The sequence below is a fragment of the Solanum lycopersicum genome, chromosome 4, assembly GCF_036512215.1.
Source record: "Solanum lycopersicum chromosome 4, SLM_r2.1".
Lineage (NCBI taxonomy): Eukaryota > Viridiplantae > Streptophyta > Magnoliopsida > Solanales > Solanaceae > Solanum > Solanum lycopersicum.
The window spans coordinates 39,322,062-39,342,656 of record NC_090803.1 but is presented as its reverse complement, the minus strand read 5'-3'; the positions used below and the strand labels follow the sequence as shown (position 1 = coordinate 39,342,656).

The following is a 20,595-nucleotide window of genomic DNA, read 5'->3' as shown; positions in this document are numbered from 1 at the left end:
TTCTTTTGTCCTCCGAGAGCAAGCTCGTCAGGAGTGTAAGATCTACCAGATCTAGTCATGCCTTGGCCACGACCGTTTCTATAATAAACTTGGGTTTGGCGAGAGTTTTTGAGGGCACGAAGGCAACAGCCTTTGCAGGTGTCAGAATGACGAACTCTCCCTTTTCCCTGACGCTCAAAGAACCGACAACCTTTTCCAAGTCTTCCTGAACAACAGGAGTAATTGTCTTGGTTTCACACTCATCTTCGTCGGTTTCTATCATGTTGATGTTCCCACCCCCATGATTTGGCAACGAATTCGTGTTGATGTTTGGCGCCGCAGGCTGAAGGGAGACCACTTCCTGGTCAATCAAATCCTAGATATTATGCTTGAGATTGATACAGTCTTCTGTATCATGTCCAACACTGTTGGAATGATAAGCACATCTGTGCTCTGGTCTGTAGAATCTGGAATTGACATCCACGGGCTTTGGCCCCACAGGGTGGATGTATCCGGTCGCGGATAATCTTTCGAACAATTTAGTTCTGCTTTAGCCAACTCGGTGAAGCTTCTGGAGGTCTTCTTCTCAAACCTGTGGCAAGGGGGATCATACCCGCTCTGTTAAGGAGGAGGGACTTGTTGATAACTGCGGGCATTTGGGCGTGGAGCTTCGGTTCTGGGGTAGGGAATTGTTTGGTAGTTTGGCATTGGAGCTTGGTAATTTGGGAGGGGGCTTTGATATGCCGGAGTTTGTATTTGATATGCAGAGGAAGGTGCTTGATAGCTTGGCTGTACATTAGCGCAGCTGGGAGCGACATTATGGTAAGGGGGAGGGACATGATAACTTTTGGGGTAGTTTGGATATACGGAGGGAAAATTTTAAGGAATTCGGGGCGGATTCTGTTAGGACAAAATATGGGCATCTAGATAAGTGGGGGCGGCATTGTAGTGGCCGGAATGATTTGATTGTGGATGATAGGCTTGATGAGACTTTGATGGAGGGTTGGAGCGGCCTTCGGGACGTGGTAAATTTCTGGGGACCTTTCTTCCCCCGTATGATATAGAGGAGACCTCCTTTCTTTTCTTCCTTACCAGTCCGGAAGGCCCAGGCGATGCAGACACTCGGGCTATTTTTCCCCACTTCAGGTCATCTTTGATAGTTTTACCGACTTTGACTATCTCGGCGAACTTGGCGCCGATTAATAAGATGACTCTGTCATAGTACTCAGATTCCTGCACCCGTACGAACACCTCTACAATATCCTTTTCCGTCATCGGAGGCCTCACCCTCGCTGCCTCTTTCCTCCATCTGTACGTGAACTCTCGATATCTTTCTGTGGGATTCTGCTTCATCTTCTTCAAGGAGTACCGATCAGGGACTATCTCGACGTTGTATGCGAATCTGTCGATGAAATCCTTAGCCAGTGCACTCCAACTGGGCCATTGTCAAGTTTCGTGCGATGTGAACCATTCTAGGGCCTCACCGCAAAGACTCCGGCTGAGCAACCTCATCAGCAGGTCTTCATCTTTGCCAACTCCCACGAGTTGGTCACAGTATGCTCTCAAGTGTGCCACGGGGTTGCCCACCCCTCCGAAGGTATCAAACTTTGGGATCTTGAACCTTTCAGGCAGGTTCAAGTCTGGGTGGATGCATAGTTCTGCGTAGCTTAACCCGGCGACGTCTGGAGTGCATTGCAATTCTTTCATTGCCCTTTTGATCTCCTCTTTTATGTCTACCTTCATTTGTTCCCTCACCCTCCACTCTCTTTCTTGCTCCTCGTAATGGTCCAACTCGGAGCCGTGCACCTCATGCTCGGCCGAGACGGGGACTTGAAAAGTGGTTCTTTTGGGGAGGGGTGGAGCTATGGAAGGGCTTGGGACGTTCTGTGTGGTTTGATAGTTTTGCGGGGGATTGGTATTTTGGGTCAAGTGAGGATGCGGTGTTTGGGAGTTGAGGGCGGTGGGATTTTTGTTCTGATTTTGGGGTTGTGGGGCTTTTTGAGCGTTCTGGTGGTGTGGTGGCATTTGTGGAGGGTTGTTTGGAAGTGGTGAGGGAGTTTGGTAGGAGACTGACACGTATTGGGGGTTTTGGGTTGTCATATCTATCCCGGATGGGTTGTGCACGGATGTCGATGGACGGTACTGAGTAGGATCCAAGTTGGACGAGGGGAAGTACGTAGGAGGTCTTGTGTCGATAAATTTGGGGCCAAATCTGGGTGGAGGCGTGTCCTGCATTCGTTGCATCTCGACCCTCATGTCAGCTATTTGCTGCATCAGCTGCGCAATTAGCTCATTCTGCTCTGCCACAGTGGGCTGAGCCACCACGACATCTGTGAGGCTGACTTGTTCATTGTTATCACCCATGTCTGTATTTGCATTTGGTTCGGGGAAGGAATCTGCAGGACCTTTTGATCTGGTGAAGTAGGGGTGATCTGCCAGCTTTATCGACACAGATCAGTAAAAGGTACCTGAGAGGTGAAACAACTCAAAGGCAAATTTGTTAGTGCATATTCAAAGTACAAAATACCTAACATCGCACAGAAAACAGATAAACGCACAAGTTGCTTTGTTAGAGGATATTTTAACCCACGAATGAGGATGAAAATATATTTTTGAACAAACAGGAGTTTGCTTGTTTTGACGTCATCTTGGGAAGGCCGAATCACGTTGAGCTATGGTCTTCTTGCAGCTGCTTTTTGATGCCCGTTGATCTTATCTTCGTATCTCTGAAACATGGAGGAGAATGAAAATTTTCAGTACTAGGGGCCGGGCCGGGAAAGACTGCCTACGTATCTCGCAAAGAGAATTCAGGCCCAAACGTAGTTCGGATCTCAGGGCAAAATCTTTTCATTCACTCTTTCATTGTGATTGCAAGGGAATTGAAAAACAACATTGAAATTCCTAGAAGACAACATTTTGGCGATTTCTCGTCTTGTGGCCGCGTCATTCTTTTCCTTTCAAACAGTCGGAAATGGAGGCTTATAGATGATTTCCTCCTCATCGTCCTCAATTACTTCACGGTCGGGACTACTGTCGTCTGCTCCCTGTTCACGGGCGGGATATTCCGTCCTTTAAGGTTCTATGGGTCGCCAATACCTCATTGAGCGCCGCACTTCTCGCCAACACCACGACAGTCTCAATTTCTATATTCGCTTCTCTCGCCTTTCCTTTGTGTATCTCCAAACGAAGCAAGTTCAACCTTTTTCTTAGGCTTTCGGTTTCCATCTCAACCTACTTCTTTCTTTTTATCTGTGACGCCAAATCTTCATCCAAGGTTGTGACCGCAACCTTGTAGATTGCCGTGGTCATGTCTACTTTAAGTCCTTCCTCCTTAATCCTCTGAATTTCTCGAGTGACTCGCTCGATCTTTCTGCGCAATTCCTCCCCAGTGAGCTCTGTCTGGACGTTCTTGCCTTTGTTCATAGCGGTGATTCACCTTCCTGAGACGATAGAGCGGTATTTAGGATTTGTGGTGGGAGATGGACTTTTGAGTGAGAAACTTGAGACTTGGGAATTTTTGTCGGACATTTGTAATAGTGACTTCTGTATACTATTTGGAATTTTGGCTAGAAGTGGGTTTACGATATCCTCATTCAAAGCGACGTAGCATATAAACAATTAAACACATATATCGAGTCCTAAACATGCATGTGACCCTTTTGTGCCAAGGGTAGGCCTAGCGATATGAAGGATGTATTGCGCCATTTAACAAGTAATTGTACCCCCAAAACAAATTTCACTAGATATCATAGCGTTCATTACACAATCAAAATCAAATGGGATACATCTTAGGAAGGGGATGTAGTGCAAATACACATATAAAATCAATCCCACGCAGGGGAGTTAAAGGACCAATGATGCAGCTCCTCTTCTAGCCTTCTCCACTTCTTCTCAAATAATGCACTTGTTGGTGAACACGTATGGCTCAGCGAATGCAGCTTTGGAAGATGTCGGTACGGCTCGTAAGGTGTTCATCTGCTCATCAAGAATAGTGTCCAAACGGACCAGACAAGCCCTTGTGTCAGCTAATTCTTGTGATGTCACAGCCAAAACCCTCTGTTTTTCAAATTCTCGAAGCTGGTACTCTCGCTCCTTTTGTTGAAATTCCTGTTCATTCTTATGAAATTCTTGCTCCCTTCGGTCCCACTCTTGCTAAAAATGGTATGCGTGAATCTGAAGCCTTGTCTGCATGTCTTCGATTTTCTGACCCGTGCGTGGTGTTGGATCCACTACACCATGCAAATCATTGTGCAACCATGTCTTGTATTCGTTAACATACCTAGCCCCATACCTGTCTTCGGTAACCTCCCACTTCATGTTGACACATCCGGCCTATTCCTGGAGGATAATTTTAGTGAAAGGTATTTTGTCCTTCTCATTGTAATCGACCACGAAAGAGCTGGCATCTCCTTGGACGGGTATGATTTGGACTTTCCCAAATTGTCGCATCACTCTCGTCGGGTTGTAAGGACGCAATCCTCTGATGTCGGGGAGGACTAAGAATGGCAGTTTGGCCCCTTGGGCTGCTATCATCTAAGACTTGAAGCTCGGTAGTACCCACTGTATGTCTCCTTTTTTCAAATCATAAAACACCCTTGCCCACGCGTCCCTGGTGGTGTGAATTGGAAATTTACGGATACTCAAGTAGAACTCATAATTATCGAGAGGACTTGTTTGACTCGGTTCGGCCAACTCCTGTGGCTGGGGGTTGTCTCTTTTACACAAATGTTCCATCAACCACCATTGGAGAAAGATGTTGCAACCTTGGAAAAAAGGGAACCCATTCTTGCACAGACTCAAGGATCGATAAATGTCGGACAAGATGACTGGTGCCAAGCAGCAGTATTTCTTTTCTTTAGATCTTCTACCGACTCCTCTGAACATGGCATTCACTACCATCACTACCCGGGTGTCGATTTCCTTTCCTTCGTCTTTAGGGAACACCATAGTTCCCAAGAGGCATGCAGAGAAAGCGATAGCTTGGGTTTGTCTCTAGGTACTGTAGTCATGGAATTCTTTCGGGAATAGTCTAAAATAATTGTCGTACCCCCACCTCTCGAAAAATCTCATTAGAGGAATGTCGTGGGTCTCTAACCAATCTGCATTCACTAGGAATAACATGTCTCTCAATTTGTTCTTGGTTGGCCTATCTGGTAGGAGAACGTGATGATCGAGACGCTTTTTCCTTTTGCCACACGTCCCAATCAAGTCAAGGTAGTCTTTGATCTCTTCTAGTGTGGGCGTTATTTCGACGTCTCCAAATCGAAAGACCATCTTCTCATCGTCCCAAAAACGAGTGATGACCTCGATAAATGTGGGCTATACCTTGAAGTTCATTATCAAAGGTAGGTGACCCAGGTAAATCGAGATGTCTCTCTTTTGACACTCCTTAAGGTTGCCTCACCATACTCGAAGAATATCGGGTTCCTGGGTGACCATTTTGAAGTGACGGAACTGACTTGACGTCTGCAAAAACATACAACTAGTAAATTTTCAATCCCCCCCGATACAATAACAAGTAAAACACGCAATACATCCTTCAAATTTAAACAACCAACATGAACTTCCTATCGAGCCGTAGGATCTTTGGACTCAAGGTGGACTTTTCTAATGGGTCCGACACTCCTTGGGTGTCGGATCGTCTTAGGCCAATGCGGTATTTTTTGGGATTTGGGTTTTGCTCTATCCTAGTTTGACTAAGAGTGGGTTGTATTTACAGTGGAATGGGTAACCCAAGCGGACTACTTGGGCTGGGACAATTAACGATCGTTGACTATCAAGTAGTCAACTACACTCGTCAGGGTGCCCCGAGAAGATTTTTGGTTAACGAACGACTGCGAACCCGCATAATCATCCTTTAGTGGAAATGTTATAAGTGTCGTTTGACGGAAGTGTGTATGTTATGCATACAACAGTTTTGAAAATATAAAGAATTTAAACACTTAAAAAATTAATCACAAATAATTAAATACGTTAATCCTAGGGTTAGAATCCTCCAAACTCCCCAGCGGAGTCGCCATTTCTGTTTTATCGAAAAAATTATTTCGAAGAGAGTTTGTTTTATTTTATGATATTTTTCGACTTTTAGCAGTCGCCATTTAATTTTGAGAAAATTAAGAAAACAATTGTTTTCAAAAGACTTAACAGAAAAAATCGATTGAAAACATTTCAAGGGGAGTTCGGGATTCCTATTCGTGTCTTAGGAAGGTTTTGAAAAAAGCACCTAAAACACTCCGCTAACTACGGTTTTCCGGCGATTAACTTATTTGACTATTTTTTTTAACCTTTGCGAATTGAAGTTTGAATTTTATCAGAATTTACTTAGCCAAATTCACAAGTTGAAATATTTGTTGTTTATCTTGTGTTTTTGCGAATCCGTTTCGAAGCTTAACTTTAGTTTTAATTTTAAGTTTGATAAAATGAAAGGCGTCCGACGGGATTTGGATTCTTCTAACCCTAACTAACGACATTTAAGCGAACATATAAACGAATAATAAAAGGAGAGAGAGAGAGAGAGAGAGGGATTTTGGACTCGGGTTCTGTTCGCCTTGACCGAGTTTTGGACCTACCTGTTTTTGGGTTTTTTACCCATTCACCTGTCCTAATCTAAGCATACAAAATAATACGAGAAAGTAAAGGCGACAAGGGCTTATGCCCATTTCAAAACAAGAATACACAATAAAATAAAGAAAAGGTCTTCTAGTCCATTTCTTTGAATTTTTCAATATTTGTGGCGTTTGACTCGCGCATCTTTGCATCGATGGGTTGACTTGACAAACCATTTCCGAGCCTTCATGACTCTCCCAAGATGCAAGGATAAAATGGAGACAAAAATGGACCGGAGAGAAAGTTTCCCGTGCAACAAAGTAGAAATAAATTAGCATATGACCGATAATACAAATCTAATATATATTTCGAATGAAAAAAAAGCCAACAAACGGAAAATAAAGACAAGAACTTCACAAGAAAAGCAAATGAAACTCAAGTTTTAAAATCAACCAAATTTAGTAAACAGACCAAACCTAAACAATAGCCACTTAAACTCGTCATCTAAACAAACCTAACACTAAAACTAACAATAAGCAAACGAGAATCATTAAATCTATGATATACAAAAATACTAGCTAATTGCCAACCAAATGGTGAAAGGCATCCTACAGAAAATAACTTGACTGCATTGTTATTCGAAGTTTGTATTCCGTTAACATAGAAAAAATCATCAAAGTTAATATCACATAAACAAAGATAAGCGCACATTGTATAAACTTTATCCTTAAAACGATATGAGCAAATCCGAGCGAACAACATGACATACATCATGATTTATGACTAGAACTTAAACTACAAGTAGACCACGTGATTGTTAACCCAAGTCGAAAACAACATATACTCAAACAAATATCGAGGCCACTACTTAGCATGCCATCAAGAGGAAACTAAAAGGTAGCCAAACATGAAGTCAATAACGAGGACATGAATCAGTACAACCCAACTCAATGCTTGAATATTTCGACATAGCTTGACCCCCAGAATTAAGAAAAAAGACAGCAGAGGAAGGGACAACATCACGTTATCAAGCCATAGATCCTAAGAAACAGAACCACCCACGACTAACACAATAAAATCAATGCCGCGATGAACTCGTGAAAGAACAAAATCAACACAAACAGGCGAACACAACGAAGCGAACCATAGTATACGATGTTCTCGAGTTTGAACACAACCAACATACATAATATCTCATATTTACGGCAACACAGGCCACATAACTCAATATTCAAATATTCGCAGATTCGGACCCGAAACGAGATGAACTACCAACCAAATTTGAATAGCAGCGAACCCAATATGCTAAGCGACAATGAAAACGTTTCGAAATTGAAGAAGACAACGAGGTAGTAAAAGGCAAAGGGAAGATTACCTGTTGAGGAGCAGCGACAGGGACGACGAGCAGCAATAAGTGACGACTTCCACCGTAAACAGAATCACGAACACCCGAACGACGCCGTAAGCAAATGAATGCTTGAACAGTTCTTCTACAACGGACGAAAGAAGAAGAAAGTGTCTCCTCGAAAGATTCTTATCTCTCTTGGGATGGAAACTATCTCCAATTGACTACCCTTAATCTCCTTTAGTTGTCCCGAAAACCAAACAGAACAGACGTGAAAGTTTTCAAAAAGAAAATTCTTAAACTTCCGTATCCTTAACTCTCACCTTTTAGACCTCAATTCTCCAACTCTCTATAACCTCTCTAGTTCAGGCGACAATAACAGGGGAAAAAAAGAACTTTTGCCAACGATTTCTCAATCCTCAAAATTCTTTTTTAAACCCAAGAATGTCCAACCTCTATTATGAAAATGGAGGGTGTTTATATAGAGGGAGAAAATTAGGGTTTTCGGAAGAGGAAGGACGGGAAATTTCAGGCCCATTTCGAATTCGAATTTGAAATTTGAAATCCTTTTCGTTACTGGAGCGGCACCCTTTTTCTGAAAAATGGCTCCATTACGGAAGCGGAAAGGAGGGAAGGATGGTCGAGATGAGTTCGGGCGTCCTTGGCAGCTACGTGGCATCATCTCTTCTCTCAAGGACGAACACGCAGGTCTGCTCTTGAGGAAAAGCACTGCACAAGAGCATAACGAGACGGGGGGGAGACGTTGCCAAGGCTGTAAGCCTGTTTTCGCGTGGAGAAGGGGTCGCGTGGGCATTACGATGGAAGGGAGATGAGAGGGGGAGTTATGCGTGAGGGATACGCAGGTGGAGGAGAGGGGGATTTTCGATTTTGGGAGTCTTTTCTTCTGCGTTTCTTCTGTTCTTTTCTGGGTTTTCTGGCATGGTGTGAGGGATACGAGGGAAGGGAGGAGGAGAGAAAGGGAGAGAGCGTGGGGGGAGACGCTTTGGGTCTGGAAATCGCGTCTGTTTTCTGGGGGATTTTTGTTTGTTTCTGAAAATGGCGTGATGAAGGGGGGGGGGGGGGGAAGAAGGGGAGGTCGGGAATTTGGGTAGAGGTGTTGGGCTTGGGAATTCAATTGGTGTTGAGGGGAATTAATTGGGTTGAGGGGAACAAAAGAATGGGCTGAAAGAGCAAAAGGGAAGGGGCCCAAATTTGTTTCTTACAAATAAAAAATGGAAAAAGAATTCAATTTAAATAATATCCCATTGATTTAAAACAAAATGAATTTGGTGTAAATTCATCAACGAGCTTATTTATTTAGTAACATAATTATTTAAATTGTAAAAAATAGTGCTTCAAAGGTATAATTATAATTTAGATTAAACTAGTTTAATAAAACATTTAAATGTATTTTGATGGTTTTTTGAATAGTCATAATATATACTAATTATATACATAATTATGCGAGAAATATAATATCTAAAATTACGTTAAAACGCATTCGAAGCAACGTAAAGTACATGTATTATATTATATCCGTAAAATCTATAAAACTAATTAATTTAAAATATTTGGAAAATTTAGGAAGCTCGATAATTAATTTACCAACGTGGGTCAAAATTGGGTGTCAACACTCACAACTAGCTAGACACATTTGCAAATTATAAGAATGTCATGTTTGTTTTTTAATTCATGATAAATTGTTGATGATAGTTTTAAGTAGTAAACTCTTACACAAGACAATTTAGGTATAGAACTCCAAAAATCAGGACACTGTAAATTTAGTCTTGATGGTTATTTTTTCATATTATGTTTCTTCAACACAAAGTTAATAAAAGTAATGATAGGTAATGTTTGTTGAATAATTGGTGAACAAAATAAATATGATAATATCTAAATTGGTGACTTTCATGTATTTGACTGAAAATTTTGAACTTTTAATTATTTTCTTCATAAATAAGGGTAATTTAGAGTTTTCCCCTAGATTCAACATTGTAACGCTAATTTATTTTGTGGCTTACAATGTCAAGACCATAATCCCTTATAAATACTTAGAGGCTAAACATAAAATCAATTTTTTTAAAAAACTTTGCTATTATCATGAATTGTTATTATAGAAAAGTTGGCTATAAAAACTAATAATTTTATTTTTTATTTGTTTGTTGTCGAGTGACTAATATACGATAAAAATGGCATTGTCATCTGATGATAACAGTGATAGGAAGCGCGAGATTTGTACGGAGTTGGAGAATTTGAGACATCATTTGAGGGATATTGATACTCAGATACAACAGGCTAGATTAATAGGCAGGGCTGGAGGTTGGCTTTATTGATAACAAGATGCGAGATTGTTTACTTGAAGAGAGAAGCTGAACTTGAAAATGAACTTGAGAATAAGTATAGCATCTTTTATCGTAGGTACCTTTGATTGATAACTTATATTCTTCCTTATAGGAAGATTATTAGAATTATCATGTTGTTGGTTGATTGTTGTCAGGAAAATAAGATTATAATATACACAAGATGATAAATTTTATTCTCTCTAAATGTGAAATCCCAAACCTTAATGTTCTACTTGCGTTAAAAGAAATATATTATTTCATTTTTTAACAATTGTCTTCACAAAGTAGAGATAAAATTCATATACAGAGTGTTCCGCTTTCAGGATCTAGTTTCTTCTTTTACTATATGTTAGTTTTCAAGAGAATCGGTAGAAACTGCTCTGTCTTTCTCAATTATGTATTGAAAATTAAGTCAAAATAAAATAATTACAATACTTGATAATTTAAGTACTAAAAAAGACTTAGAAAGTAAATTATCATAGAAAAAAACTTAATTGAATCTCAAAAATTTAAAAATTGAGACATAAATTAAGTCAAAATTAAGTATTGTACATACCTTAATTTATTCAGGACTACATAATTAATGAGTTTGTTAATATAATGTATTGTAGTTATGATATGTAATAATCCCTCATTATAATGGTTATATATATATACACACTAGACAGGTCATGGCTCGTGCTAGGCACAGGCCCAACATAATGAGTGTGAATTATCTACTAAGCCTTTGATGAATGAAATATATTTGGGTTTCTCTTCAATATTCAAGCATAAAGGACAAAAGCATGTTCATATAAACAACAATTGGAGTTCTTACATGAACACTATCATAATTGCATGCTAAATAATCAATTAGTAAATAGAACTGAAAGATACAAGGACCATGCAATTGCCAATCTACCAGCATATAGAATAATCTTTGATTTAGGTACAGAATCTTCGATCTAATCTCCCGAAGATCTGATATTTGGACAACCATTGATGTACAAAAATCTGAGAAATGACATTTCATTTATAAGAATTAAGAAGAAGCCTGCTAAACCAGCAAAAACATGAAAGATATAAAGAGCATAGTATTGATAAAAGCTCATAATTTTCTATCAACCTCAACAAAAGAGGACCACTTGGTGTTCAACTCGATGTTCAATATAAATAGCTATAAAGACGCACAATGAAGAATATACTACTTAAAACAAACCACATCATTCTTCATAGAAATAAAAATTGTTTATTAATGAGATAAAAATGTAGTAGTCGTCGAACAGCTAGCATCCTACTTGTAGAAGGATAAATTGATCAACTCCACATTAACACGAACTTGATTTATAAAAGTTATAGTTATGAGTATAGCAACCGTATGTTCAAAAAATAACTTCAAACTTAAATATAAAAATGTGAAATGTTATCAAAATACCATCTACAACACACTACACAACTTTAACCATTTCAAATTTTGTCATCCTTTTATTCTTGTGATTTTTCTCTTCTCTTATCCTTCATTTCGGGGTCTTCTTTGAAACGTTATAAGATATATCTTTTCTGCACAACCTTCTAGATTTGAACTTCATTTGAATAACCACAACGTCAAATAAAAAATAATATATAAATGGGAGGGAGGAAGGGGGTTGCCTTGTGTGAAGGTTAGGCTAATCCTAGCTAACATGTAAATTTAATTTTTTACTATTTATAAATAGTTTCTGACATCAAAAACTCTTCCAGGTAATGAAGGCAATTATATGAACAACAATGTTCATAAAGATCTACTCTTGTAATATACTATGATTTTTTTCTCAATTAAAAATATTAGTACATTAAAAGAAGCATCATTAAGCATAGGTTTATGACTCACTATATTATTCTCTATCCAAATCAAGGTCCCTTTGATTTGAATAATTTATATACTTTACAAGAAGTCACTCATTGTTTTTACATGTATATTGCATATTAAAGGGAATCTTCAAATTAATGAGTTGCGTCGGTGATAATTTCCCGATCCTAAGGACAACGAAAAGATAAGTAGACTTTCCTCAATGAAAACTTTCAAAAAATACTACTAAAGAATCAAGAGTAGAGCTTCACTAATTAAGAATCTTAATTTCAAAAAGAAAATAGTACGTGAAAATAATAGCAGTGTCATTCTGAAATATCTCAAGGGGCTTCTCATAATCTTAAGAGAGGGAACATTTTGAAGACCCTGCACCAATTACTCATAGCTCTTAGTCTCTATCATCGCTACTAACTTCCCTAAAACAACAGTAACCTTAAGAAATATAACTTTCAGGAACACGCGCCCAACACTAAAAGAACATAGACGAAACACGCGCCGAACATCAAAGGAACATAACTTTCAGGAAACTTGGTGCGACATGTTAAAAGGCCGGCGTTCCACATGACTGAGAAGGTCCTATCATTATATTTCAATGAAGAAGTTGGTGATATATACATGTGAGAAAGCAATAGCATCTACACTAAACATTACAAAAATAATAAAACAAATAGATAGAACTTTTTTATGAATAAACATGTCTAATATTACTGTTATAGCAGTGATACGGAAAAACATGTTATGAATAATCTGTCATTATTAAATTTACTTGGAATGGAATGATAACATGCTTAATTGGCTTGCTAAACAATTTAGCATAACCATCTTTAGTCTTCACTTCTATATAAGACATATACTTTTTTATTTAGGATACCAAAGATCTTCAAGAATCACATGCCCCACAATATTATTTTATTATTTTCACATAAAAAATTTAATTCTTAGTTGATAACATACTTATTTTCGATGAGACTTTTAATAAAACGTTCTAGGTTAAGACTTACCATATTCCCTTGCTTCCCCCTACCTTAGACTTTCTGCTCAAATTAGAGAAGTCTCCTAAAAGAGTAACATATTTAATGGTTTCATTGTCGAGTTGCGAAACAAAAGTCACCAACATGATTTCATCTGATAGTTGAAATAAAACTCCAGGTACCTATAATAAATTCTTTTAAACATCACCACAAGCTCTTAAAAATAAGTGTCAAGCTCAACAAAAGGAACACAAAATTATGTATCCATTCAAAAGTACTTACCTTGCACCAAAGTTCACTTCAAACTAAGATGATTTCTTTTGTTAACATATTCAGAGGATGAGTCATTTTTACATCCGAAGTCTAACAGGAGTGATTAAACTATAATAGAATTTTATATTCATAAGTTCCTTGAAGAAGCTCTCAACTATTAAGAAGTTGCTGGAACTTTATTGTCATGTTATAAAGCATTATCATAAGAATTATTTTGTACGCTTGCCCATAAAGATTTGTATACATCAACTTCCTAGGAAAAGTACGATAATTCAACATATCATTTTTCAGAGGGCTATATCATTATGGATTTTCTAGCCTTTTCATTTATCTTGCAAGGTAAAGTGAGTATAGAGACTAAATAGGTTAATATAAGAAATATTTGTATGAAATCTTGAATTTATTTTCTAGTGCATCATGTTTAATATTACCATTTTAGTCTAGCAGGTGAATGTTGAATAGAGAAGGAGAAAAACTGAAAATTATATATCATGTTATTTTAATTACAAACATTTCATAATGTCAAAGAGAAAATCTTCACAATCTAGAAAAGGTGAAATGTCAAATCAATAAGGAAGTAAATATCTACAAAATATTACTGAACCCATGTGGTTAAAGAAAAACTCATTTGGAATAACTAAAACAAAGTGGCAGATTGTGTTATCTGTAAATCTAAAAGAAACTGGAGATAATGATTAGTAGGAGAAAAGTATATACACAACTTTAGCAGAGGGACGCGTAACAGAATTGATCTACCTTAATTATAAAGATTTACATACACCTCCAGATTTAGTAGAACCGTTTTATCTTCAATTATAAGACATTATATGTAACGCCCGGAGCCTATATCCTAGACGTGACCGACACTCAAAGACCATTTCTGGACCCCAAGCAAATCGTTGGCCTGACTTACTTAACTCAGAAGAAGACTAAAATCAACTTAAATAAGAATAAAGTTATATTTAAAAACAAATACTTCATAAATTAATCTGGCCAAAATGGCACTTGAGTCTCAACAAGTAAAATAACTCCAAACTAAACTACTAATAGTCTACGAAGCCTCTAAACTAACTGAAGAGGGATGTTGGGACAGACCGCACAACATCCTTAAATTAAAGTACTAAAGCAAATGAAATGGATGTCCTTGAGAATGCATGGAGGCTCACCACTAATTCTGGAGCTCAATCTGGATCAACAAAGCTCTACGTGCTTCCTGGTTACCTGCGTATGCATCATAAAATGATGCAGACCGATTGACATCAATACATTGAATGTACGAGTATGCGAGTTGGAGTGCTAAATACAATTATAAAGCTTGAAATGGAATAAGGATGAACTTACCTTGGCTCTGGTCAACTCATAAAATAACAACTCATTATAAAACAATAATGACATATGCAATGTATATTTATGCAAAACTAATAAAACAGTGTAACTCTTAGTTCATTAAAGATGTAACAATAATAAACTCAACTTTACTTATATATGAAAGTAATATAGTTTCTGTAGGAGATTCTCTAACTGAAAACCATCACTTTGAGCATAAGTGATTATACAATGTATTATCTCACGTTGCCCAAGGACCATCCTATACCTCGCCTTTCGTATAAGACCTTACTTAACTTAGTAGATCCACTAGCTCTCCTTACGTGATCATCTAAAAAGTATGACCCGTCTATTCCCATGATGGCTACATGGTTTACATGGAGAGTTGAGTTAATATGAACTCACATCCCCAAATCGGGGCTCAATACTACTCCCAAAATGTACTTTAGCTCATACTTTTAATAAAATATCCTTTCTTTGGGTTGAGATAATTTACTGAACTCTTTAGCTTTTGAAAAGCTCTTTCTTTTTGGAATCAATTTTCCCCTTTTAGTTCAGAACTCTTCGGAACTCTTAATTCCCTTTTAACTTAAATGTGAAACATTTATAAACCTTTATGGAATACTTAGTTCCCTTACAACTTTTGAGGAATGAACTCATCTCTTGCTCTTTACTTAACTTGAAACTTAACTCTTAGGGATTAGTTAGTTCTCATATAGCTTTTGAGAATTTAACTCAACTCTTTACTCTTTCATGACTTGAACTCTAAGTCTTTAAAACAAAGTGAAAACTTTTGTGAAATACTTTAAAAAACATTAGAAACTTTACTTTGACTAGCCTCCTAACTTTTAAGCTTGACTCTTAACCTCTTTGACTTTGATATTAGCTTACCTTGAATTGGATTATGAATTCAAGGATCCTGATCTCATGTTTTGGGGTGGTTTCATGATGTTTTTATGTACTTCAGAGTGTTGGAATCAACTAGGGATGAAAGGTACATCACTTAGGAACTAGTACGAAGAGATAGGGAAAGAACGGGGTCTCCAGGGGGTCGTGGCACTCTAGGAGGTGTGGGGCGCAAGGGACTTTCGAACATACCCTGTCTGGGCGCTATGAGAGGCACGCACACCAAGGCCTGTCATACAGAGCCTTCCCTAAGGGGATTTGGTAGGCACGGCACCCCAAGGGGTATCTGACGGGACCTTCGACTTTATTTCTTCGCTTTTCATCTCTGAAAATCCTAAACTTCCATGGATGCCACCCCAAACACTTAGGATCCCTAAATAAGTCATTACGCAATAGTTTAGATCCAAAAACAGTCTGAAAAACTACTAGAGATCAACTACAATTCAATCAACAAGAACTTCACAACTTTTCATCAAGAACTTTAAGATTTTCATTCAAATAACTCTAAATTGTTGTGTCGAATCAAGTTGGAGGGTGAGTGAAAGGACCCAACACCGAATGATCTCACATACCTCGATAGGGATCACTCCCTATGAATTCCATGCAATGATCTTGACGTTCTTGAACAATTCTTGGTCTTCCTCTTCTGTTCTCCTATTCTCCCAAACCCTAATCGTTCTTAAATTTATAAAACTGATTTGGTACTTGTTTTTACCTGTAATATAACCTTAAAATGGATTAGGAAATACTTGGGCGAAAAGTCAATCTTGCTCTTACTAAAACCAGGATGGGACTTTTTTTCAGTTCAACAACCCAACTTCCGAAAGACATTTTACCCTCACACGACATCATATTTTTGCCAACTCGGTTGCGTTGGAAAGATCATTTCACGGAATTTACAACCATATAAATAAATCATACAAACTCCTCATGATCTGAAAGTTATGGTGTTTGAAAATGACCAAAACTCACTTTTGATAGCTGGATATTTTTCATATTTCCTTACTTACATCAAAAAGTGATTATTCTTGAATTCTTAGTTTATTCTTGTTACGAGATGTTACATCATAGTCCGTACACAACTTTTACACTTAATGATCGATAAACAAAGATGTCAATTTATTCTAACCGTGCCGAAATATAAAGGTTAAACTAACAAGAAACACGTTGAATAAAAATACATGAAGATCCTAATTTCTTTAAGAGGATACCAATGACCAAAAATATTTATCAACGTATGCATTATTCATTCAATCCGTGCCAATTTATGAAAAAAGATATGTACAGTGAAAGGTAATCCAACTTTCACTAGCTTCTTATTTGTTTTATTTTCGTCAAGTTCCAAGATGGTTCGATTTTCAGTTCATTCAATTTAGGCAACATGAAATGAAAAATTTAAGTGTACAAAGAAGCTTTAAAACATCTTGAAGGCTTAACAGATTACTAATGATCGAGAAAAAGAAAAATGAAGAACATTTATAATGGTAGCAAAATGTAACTCCTGAAGGCCAGTCCCACAAAAGGGATTATATCACATACGATTCAACATTCCAAAATTATAGCAAATGCTCTGAAATAATCATATCGACAGCACACACAATTTGATTGGACAGAGTTGAATATGAGCAAGCATAATACTATGCGAAGACTGTCACAATAAAATTAGAGAAGATGAAGCACAGTTAAGGAGTATAATTATCAAGATCGTAGAGCTCAAATTTATGAAGTTACCTATGAAAATTAGAGAAATAATTAAGAAGATTTTTTTTGATTTTGAAGTTTCTACGCCCATCCCTACATATCATGTTTTCAACCATATTATTTCTCCTTGAATTAAATGCAAAGGACTACACATGAAAAATCAATAAATCTTAGAAACACCCGCATCAAGAACAAAGCATAAGGAAAACTAAATTTAGAAAAACCATTTTTTTTCAAAAATAGAAAATTAATTGATAAATATGAAAACAAATAGGGGAAGGAGAAAAAGAAAAAGAACCAGAAGCAAAGATATCTATTAAGCCTAAATTTAGTGCATGGAATTACTAAAACAAAAATCAAACAGATTAACAAAATTGAATGAACAATCGAATTAGTCGAATTAAAAATCGATAAAATATGACCTAAATTCAAAACATAAGAAGTAAAAGCAGAAATATCGATAATAAAAGAAGAAAAAAGAGGTCGGTTGTATGGAGAATTGGCAAAGTTTCATCATACTTTCGTATGCCTTCAATGAAGATGAACATGAAAAATACAGTCACAATGCAGAACAATTTTGTTTAATAAAAAAATCGGACATATAAGATAAAAAGAATCAATATGTGATTTCTTTTTCCAAGTACTGGACTTTCTGCACATTATCTAATCAAATCTTCCAATGTAAAAGACAGTCAAAATATTTAGAAAAATAAACTGACAGAAAAAGGAGAAAATACGAAGATCTCTTCGACCAACCTTCTTCATGGACCAATTTTGAGCGATAGAATGCATCAATTGTTGTAGAGGAAAGAGTGAGAAGCTGAAGAAATTTGGGGAGAAAGTGAAAATCAGATGTCTCAATTAAAAAACAAGGTAATACAATTTCTTCCCAATTTTTTTTTTGTAGAATTGGGGAAGTTAACTTAAATATATACACGTGGACTTAAGTAAACAAAGAAATAAAATGGGCCCAAGTTTATGGTACAATTTTTATTACTTATAGTACAACTATTTGATGCTATGTTAGTCTTTTCCAACTCGCACTTCTCAAATAAGATTCTACATTAAAAAATTATAGCAAATGCTCTGAAATAAAAATATTGACAGCCCACACATAATACTATGCCAAGACTGTCATAATCAAATTAGAGAAAATGAAGCACAGTTAAGAAGTATAATTATCTAGATCGTAGAGCACAAATATATGAAGTTACCTATGAAAATTAAAGAAATAATTGAGTAGATTTTTTTGAATTTGATGTTTCTACACCCATCCCTGCATATCATGTTTGCAACCCTATCATTTCTCCCTGAATTAAATGCAAAGACCTACACATGAAAAATCAATAAATCTTAGAAACATTCACATCAAGAACAAAGCATAATGAAAACTAAATTTCAAAAACCAGTTTTTTTAAAATAGAAATATAAACTGATAAATATGGAAACAAAAAGGAGAAGGAGAAAAAGAATAAGAACCAAAAGCAAAACATCTATTAACCCTAAATTCAGTGCATGGAATTACTAAAATAAAAGTCAAAAAGATCAGCAAAATTGAATGAAAAGTCGAATTAGTCGAATGAAAAATCGATAAAATATGACCTGAATTCAAAACAAAAGAAGTAAAAGCAGAAATATCGATAATAAAAGAAGAAAAAAGAGGTCGTTGGTATGGATAATTGGCGAAGTTTCATTATACATTCGTATGCCTTCAATGAAGATGAACATGAAAAATACGGTCACAATGCAGAACAATTTTTTTAATAAAAAACCCGGATATATAAGATAAAAAGAATCAATATGTGATTTCTTTTTCTAAGTACTGGACTTTCTGCACATTATCTAATCAAATATTCTAATGCAAAAGATAGTCAAAATATTTAGAAAAATAAACTGACAGAAAAAGGAGAAAATACGAAGATCTCTTCGATCAACCTTCTTCATGGACCAATTTCGAGCAATAGAATGCATCAATTGTTGTAGAGAAAAGAGTGAGAAGCTGAAGAAATTTGGGGAGAAAGTGAAAATCAGATGTCTCAATTAAAAAACAAGGTAATACAATTTCTTCCCAAAAAAAATTGTACAATTGGGGGAGTTAACTTAAATATATACACGTGGACTTAAGTAAACAAAGAAATAAAATGGTCCGAAGTTTGGAGTTAACTTAAATATATACACGTGGACTTAAGTAAACAAAGAAATAAAATGGTCCCAAGTTTATGGTACAATTTTTATTACTTATAGTACAACTATTTGATGCTATGTTAGTCCTTTACAACTCCCACTTCTCACATAAGATTCTACATTCCAAAATTATAGCAAATGCTTTGCCACACAATTAGATCAAGGACAGAGTTGAATATGGGAAAACATAATACTATGCCAAGACTGTCATAATCAAATTAGAGAAGGTGAAGCACAATTAAAGAGTATAATTATCCAGATCGTAGAGCACAAATATATGAAGTTACCTATTGAAAATTAGAGAAATAATTGAGTAGATTTTTTTGAATTTGAAGTTACTACGCCCATCCCTGCATATCATGTTTGCAACCCTATCGTTTCTCCTTGAATTAAATACAGAGACCTACACATGAAAAATCAATAAAATCTTAGAAACACTCGCATCTAGAACAAAGTATAAGGAAAACTAAATTTCAAAAACAAGTTTTTTTTTCCAAATAGAAATATAAACTGATAAATATGGAAACAAATAGGAGAAGGGGAAAAAAGAAAAAGAACCACAAGCAAAAACATCTATGAACCCTAAATTCAGTGCATGGAATTACTAAAACAAAAATCAAACAGAGCAGCGAAATTGAATGAAAAATCGAATTATTCGAATGAAAAATCGATGAAATATGACCTAAATTCAAAAGAAAAGAAGTAATAGCAGAAATATTGATAATAAAAGAGGTTGTCGGTATGGAGAACTGGACTCTCTGCACATTATCTAATAGAATCTTCCAATATAAAAGACAGTCAAAATATTCAGAAAAATAAACTGACAGAAGAAGGAGAAAATACGATGAACTCTTCGACCAACCATCGTCATGGACCAATTTCGAGCGATAGAATGCATCAATTGTTGTAGAGAAATGAGTGAAAAGCTGAACAAATTTTGGGAGAAAGTGAAAATCAGATGTCTCAATTGAAAAACAAGGGAATACGATTTCTTCCCCCCCAAAAAAGGAGAATTGGGGGAGTTAACTTAAATATATACACGTGGAATTAAGTAAACAAAGAAATACAATGGGCCCAAGTTTATGGTACCATTTTTATTACTTATAGTACAACTATTTGATGCTATTTTAGTCCTTAATAAGGATATATATATATATATATATATATATATATATATATATATATATATATATA

General features: G+C 36.5%; 1 long non-coding RNA gene across 1 annotated transcript; it reads right to left on the bottom strand.

The window, feature by feature from the left end:
* Positions 1 to 14,246: 14,246 nt before the first annotated feature.
* LOC112941275 (uncharacterized) lies at positions 14,247 to 20,389 on the bottom strand. Its single transcript, XR_003246362.2, has 5 exons — positions 20,245 to 20,389; positions 19,689 to 19,804; positions 18,432 to 18,546; positions 17,974 to 18,037; positions 14,247 to 14,505 (listed from the first exon to the last, which is right to left on the bottom strand). It is a non-coding gene; the product is annotated as an uncharacterized lncRNA (long non-coding RNA).
* Positions 20,390 to 20,595: the final 206 nt, after the last annotated feature.